Here is a 7,046-nt window from a genome sequence, read left to right on the forward strand (position 1 = left end):
GTGTCCTTAGTACATCATGCACATGATGATACAAATGGGAAGTAGATATAGAATTATTTGGGAGGTGTACTACGTTCCCTTATTAACAAACCTGTAGGCCCAGTCATAAAAGCAACTTCAACAATGGATATTTCCATCAGAGTCTAGGCAATAAGTGAATAGTAAAAGTAGATAGGCAGTACCCCCTCTGCCTTGCAAACTGTCCTTGTCAAACACTTCCCCAAACCTGTCCCTCAAGGCCTTGAAAATAAATGAGTGGTGCACGTGGTAGTCAAGCATTGAAGACCATTCACAATGGGCATCGCCTGTTATGGACACTCCTTAACATTAACCTCATAGCGTTGTGGTGAAATAATAAATGGACACCTAGGACAAGTATTGAGGACTGTCCACTATGGATGCTCTCCCTGGCGGGCTCTCCTAATAGCTTTTCTGTCAATGTCTCACAATTCTGTGAATGGTCGGCATGGAGGCCAAGCATGGACTTATACCCTTCCTTGGATCCTAAAGTGTTGTGACATGAGGCATTGAAACTGGTGGGCAATCACAAAGCAGTATCACAAAGAATGGGGCCCAGATTTTCAAAACATTTGTGTCTGGTTTGAGCCACATTTTTGGGCACCCCAGGCGTAAAATCTATTTTGGGATTTAGAAAGCCAAGCAAATCCCAAATTAGCCTTGCGTGGTGTTGTAAAAAAAAAGTATCACAACGCAGCACATTAGCTTGATTCAGGTAGGTGTATGGGTGTTTGATGCAAAACAATATTTACAAAGAGTTGTAAAAATGAGTGTTTGCTCAAATGGTGCACCTGCCTGAGGCCTACGTAATGAGGCAAAATATCTTTATTCTTCCTTATTTTTTCCTCTTTGCTTGTTTGCTGCACTCTGCAGCATATGTACAAAGAGGAAATTACCTCAAAGGACAGTTTTTCTGTGGAAGCACCTTTTGCAACATGATGCAAGGATGCCTGCATTTGGTGCTAGGCAGCCACCAGTGCCCCAGCACTCAGAGGCAGCAGAACTGCGCCATATCTTGTAAATTATGGTGCAGTTCTACTCTCTCCCTTCACTCAACGCAGCGCATCAACTTCACTTGCTGCACTGCATTGCGGGAAATGTTAGTATAATCCACCATGGTGTTTTGTCAGGGATTTATCAATGATGGTAGTAATGGAGGACCACGAGCATTAGGTATCCCTAAAGTGCACAAACGTACACTGGTGGACAATTCAGCAAAAAAAAAAAAAGTTCAATACCAGGTGAATCCCACTATTCATGGTATTCTGGTCTACTCTTTACACACAGCTACAGGACAAGGAACAATAGCATACAGTTTCTGATTAACTGATTTTTACTTTGCGTTAGAATACCACTTTATTTTGTGAAGATGATCAGTAGAGCTCCTATTTTATCCTGTGGTAACTTTGGATCAGTACATTTTGATATTTTAAATTGCAAATTTTTATCTTAGTCAGCAAACTTTACATTTATGAAAAATTCCTGTGTCATAATGAGTTTCAAGCATTTTTCTTGAAATGCCATGGCTGTACTGTCAGACCTTGGCTTATCTGATTTCCTCGTTGCCCCAAGAGATTTGAATTATACTGCAACAGCCAAATGTAAATCGCAATGGTCAGGCTTTCAAACTGCTTGGCTATGCTGCTCAACTTCAACAACTTCTGAACCTCAAAAGTTTACAATAAAATTATCACAACGTATATAACAATTACAAACAATAAATAAAAAGAAGAAGAATTCATAAAATACCAGGGAGATAAAAATTCTTTACATACAGTAATTAAGTTGGAACAACCTGGTAATGTATGGGTTATTACAATGTAATAAAAAACACAATTCTAGATCTATAATAATCATTTTAAGGCAGTGTAGGGTAAAAGCCATTCATTATACAGGAGCACTTACGCATTCTGCTAGCCAAAGACTTTTATTGAATTTGCTACCGCAATACAAATATCAGGGGCAGCCAGTGAGTGCAAAATGTTAAAACCATCAACATATGTGCAGAGGCGGATTTTCCTTAATAATGGGGCTAAAAATGTACTCCTCAACATTTTATATAAAGTGCAGGATAGAATAAAGTGCATAGTGCTTTGGATCGTGAAGTTGTCACAGGGACAAGGTGTGAGTTTTTCCGCCCACCCTCTTTGACGTGGGAATGCCAATAAAAAGTGAACAGGTCATAAACGGAATCTAGTTAAATAAAATCTAGTCTGCACGTCAGTAGTAAAAGTTGTAGAGTATTGCAACGGGGGAAGGGGCAACTGTAGTGGGCCCATCTCGTCTTGATCAAGATAGCACAAATTGGCCCTTGAAAAGAACACCTCTTTAATAATGGCTTTAGCATTTGATGGAATATTTCCCGGATTGTCATAAACGTGTCCCAGTCCTATCTCATGATAAGTGTCCATCACAAAGTGAAGCCATGGTATTTTTAGGACATCAGCTAAATTTAGGCAATCTCTGATTACTTCACATGAAAACATTAACTCTTCTGAGAGCAAGATTTTTGCCCATAGAAACAAGAGAGCACTAGATATGTGATCCTCTACAAACTCTAGACCCAGTTCCTTGTGACCAAAGTGGTTGGGGGCACTATTCTGGGTCATCAATGACCTTTTGGTAAATTTATTTTTCAGTGTTTGTAGCTGGCCGCTTTTATGGTGTCCCCACATCCCTACCGCATATGTTGTAATAGAAAGACATTTTGCTTTATATACAGTAATTAATTTCCTCACTGGCTTCTGGCCCAATCTATGTCCAGAACAATATAGCCCATCCACAGCCATGTTTGTAAGGTGGGCTGTGGAGCTGGTTCCCAGTTCAACTGGTTATCATATAAATTACCAAAGTACATGAAATTATCTACTTTTTCTACTTTCTTGCCCCACACGACAAAGTTCTTTGTTCTTGAAGTCTTAGGGCCACTTACCATTATATATGATTTAGTGAAATTAACTTTTAGGTCGAGTGAGGACATAAAATCAGAAAAAATATTAAGGGATTTCTGAAGGCTATTAGCTGTCGTGCCCATTAACACCGTGTTGTCTGCATAAGCTAGTAAGGGAACAGATTTGCTACCAATTTTAGGGAATTCAAGCTTCCTTCTTAATAAAATGGCCTCCAAACTATTGGTATATATTAAAAACAAGAAGGGGGCTAAGATACACCCTTGACAGATGCCCTCTGTTGAGGCGATCATCTCATTTTTTTCCCCTTGGGTGCCATACATTATGGCGACCGAGGTGTTAAGGTGCAACCTGTGGAGATGGGATACCAATGCTTCTTCTACGCCCATGCCTTTCATCATAGCCCACAATATATCCATATTAACTGCAACAAAGGCACTGGACAAATCCATGATGGCCAGGTGGATTGAACCCTTCCTGGCCTTCACGGATTGTTGATACTTAAGGAGAGATTAAGGCATTGCTCAGTCATGTCTAATGCCCTCCTGAAGACATGACCCCTACAGTGGTTGCCCAAATCACCAAACGGGCAAGGAGGACCTTGCCCAGCACCTTAACTGTGGCATCAATGAGTGAAATTGGCCTGTAACATGCCGGATCACTTCTATTGCCCTTTTTGAAAACAGGGACCACTAGTGCCTCCTTCCAGGATTCAGGCATAGGACCAACTCAACCTCGGATACTGTAATGTATAGACTAAGTTGGGGGGCTGCAGATAGATCTACATGAAGATCCCTTATAGAATATTCTACCCTCTTGCCTAGTGGGCTAAAAATACAAATAAAATGTGCTACCCAGGCATCTGACAAAATTAGTGAGTCCATCTGCCTCACTTCTTCAATAAAAAAAGGGTGGTTGATAACTTCCCAAAATGTTCTTATATGTTTGAAGGCTCCTCCTCCCTCCAGATCTTTCCATGCTGAACTTTTCATTTCAGCTTTTCTTTCCTCAATCACAAGTTTATATTTATACTTTGCAGCTTTGACAAAATCACTATTGCGCGGAGTAGCGTGAAGTGGCCTTTTTAATTCTTTATGGGCTCTGGTACATTCCAAGTTAAACCATCGGGCCTTCTGAGGTTCCCTGTACTGAACACTCCAGGTCAGTCGTTTAGCTAGATCAGAGCACACTGAGCCAAACTACCGGACAACATCCCCTGGGGAAGAGTCTAACCACAAACACCCCATTATTGAGTGATAATTTCCTCTGATGAGATCTTCCTCAAACTTTGGTGGGTTCATCTTGCCCCAATTTATTCTAACACGCTTGTTGGAATGGTAGTAAATCGGGCATTCATCATCCACTCTCGTCTGAATCTTTACATTAAGGGAGGCGATGAGGGGTTATGGTCACTCTCACAATTGAGTTCCACTGTAAAATCGCGAACAAGCATAATAAAATTCTTGGACAAAAAAAATCAATCAAACTGGCCCTGCCACAGCCAGTATATGTGGGGCACTGCAATGAAGGTTCACTATCCAAACTATTTATAAAATCTAAATCATTCCCTATAAGAATAGAGTTTAGGGCTTCAACCTGATGTGAATGAACTACATGGGGCTGGGGTTGGCCCTCAGTATCTATCAGCCCTTACACACATAGGGAGCTATGCTTACAAGTTGTGCAGTTAAAATCCCTCACCCAAAGGATGCATAGCGGGCTCCAACTCCCAGTAATTTGAGTAATCTCATTTTGTAGGGATTCAATGAGCCGACAATTATTTTGATCAAAAATATTATGGTACCAATTCTCCAAATTAAGTTGGGGATCATAATTAATTGATGCCAAGAAGACGAACTTAAACAGCTGACTTTTATAGATCCATATTTTGCAACTAGGAGCACTGCAATCCCACCCTTGCCCCTCCATGCGACCGATGGCAAAGCAGGAACACAAAACGAACGATACCCATCTATGGTAATATCATCTTTGGACCAGGTTTCCTGAAGGCAGATGATGTCAAAGCCTCTAATATATCCTAGCCAGTCCTTGTTCGTTATTTTAGAGTGAATTCCTGAAATATTCCATGAAATGATTTAGAAGAAGGGGTAGCATTTCCCTGGCTTGATGGACCCCTGGGTGTGTTAGTGGGTGCATAGCGTATAATGCACATTAAGGGCGTGGGCCCTTCAGCTGTGCGTTTTACATCACCCGTGGCCTTGCCTAGGTTGTTACACGCCAGTTCGCCAGCTCCCACCTCCGTTACATCTCTAAGATGGACCTGCAATCAATCATTATCATTGAGACCTGAGAGAGTTTCAAAGCGATTCGGGCTAGGGAACGGCAATAGCTGTGAGCGAGCAAAAGTTCTTAAGCCTGTGGAGGGCAGCCCTAGGCTCAAGCTGTTTTCCCTATGAGGTGGATAGCAAAAACCCAGCGGATAGGCCCTTATTGGGTCATTCTCATCAAGTGTGTCCTTGAGGTAGCGCACATTTCTTGGGTCCATGAAATTGATGACCACACAATCTCCCTCAACAGATTTTGCAGTGTGGCTCAACCAACTCATCTGCCTGGCCATAATAATATTGTTTACCTGAAGTGATAATTTAGTACTACACCAGTGTGCTGACTGGTGGCAAATTAAGTATGTCCTTTGCGCCCACCCCGCCAAGTGGTGTATTTACTACATGCTTTAAATTCGAATTGTGATGATGGTGACTGACCCCAGTTGGCAGATTTTGTCTAAAGGAGTTTATGTCCCCATGCCCCACCTTTTGATAGTTCCTAGGGGGAACTATTTCCCAAGGTAGATGATCTGGGGGGTTTACAGGGGCATCTATGGATCGATCCTCACTAGGGACTTCTTCCATGGGGGTAATGAAAGTAATAACTCTGGGGACCATCCTATCATTCGTAGAGGCAACTGTGCTACTTGATTCAATAGCCTTATCCCTTTGCATGACGTATGCTGGTAACTTAGTTAACTTCCGTACCATAAGGGAAACCTGACCTTCAATATGATCTAGGCGATCCAGAATGGGAGCCATGCTCTGATATTAAATCACTGAACTTACAAAAAGGAACATCTACCCTCTATGGTCTCACCGCTCTTACCCACACCCCTTTTAGTCCTACTACCTATCACAGGATCCTGCCTTGTTCTATTAGTCATGGGTGAGGCAACCCTTTGTTTATGTGCTAAACCACCCCCCTCAATTCTCTTTCGTCCCCCCATTACTTGAGGAGATTTATTCTCCTCAATGTTAGGATTGAAATCAGGCACATTTCGATTTTCTTTGGCCGTGGTTGCATCATTATTCCTGAATGTCACAACGGGCAAAGGTGATACTCGAGTCCTCTGTTCACTGTCTATGCCATCAGAATCCATGTTAGCGTCTGTGTGGGCTGAAAGAAGTAGGGCAGCAGTAGGGGCTAATGTGAGTCTCCGTTCTGCTTGTTCAATTTCCCTGGTAATTGCCCCCACAGCTTTTTGGAGAAAGCCATTCAGCGTAGTAGCAGTAAGTTTTGAAGCAGACGTGGCTTTCCATTTACCCATAATTCAGTCAGCCCAAATTACTGGTGTGATGTTGCCAATCAAAGAACCAGTGGAAAATGTACTGATATAAATGGGCTTTTACCTTTTATAATTCTGCTAAGCTAAGGTTTATCCAGGATTTAAATTGAAATCCCGAGCTCACAGGCGAATTACAATGAAAGAATTCTATGGAGTTGAACAACATCTCCCGCTCCCAGCCACCCTCCTCAAGTTTATGCCTAGAGAACCACACCCCAGCTGAAGGAGATGGCAGCGTTGTAATTGGCGCTGTTGTCGGTAGTGCAGACAGGACCTTATCCAAGTAAATCAAGACCCACAAGTGATCCTTTAGCTTCCTTTTATTCCACAGTAACGCGGGGTGAGTGCAGGAGGGGCAGGGTGCGAAAAATAAACTGATCCACACAGCCTTCCTACCAGGGACACTAGGAAATCCTCCTGCAACAGGGTGCCTGACGCAAGTATAAATATGTTCCACAAGCTGCACCATGACTACCTCTCACTAGAGGGAATAGCAGTCCCTCAAACCAGATGGCCTAAGCAAGAAAGCCTCCAGTGTAGAGGAA

General features: G+C 42.4%; 1 pseudogene; it reads right to left on the reverse strand.

The window, feature by feature from the left end:
- The window catches only part of LOC146822844 (arf-GAP with coiled-coil, ANK repeat and PH domain-containing protein 2 pseudogene), a 109,032-nt pseudogene extending 102,717 nt beyond the window's left edge, over positions 1–6,315 (reverse strand).
- Between the last annotated feature and the right edge of the window lie 731 nt (positions 6,316–7,046).

The sequence above is a fragment of the Triturus cristatus genome, chromosome 5_2, assembly GCF_964204655.1.
Source record: "Triturus cristatus chromosome 5_2, aTriCri1.1, whole genome shotgun sequence".
Classification (NCBI taxonomy): domain Eukaryota; kingdom Metazoa; phylum Chordata; class Amphibia; order Caudata; family Salamandridae; genus Triturus; species Triturus cristatus.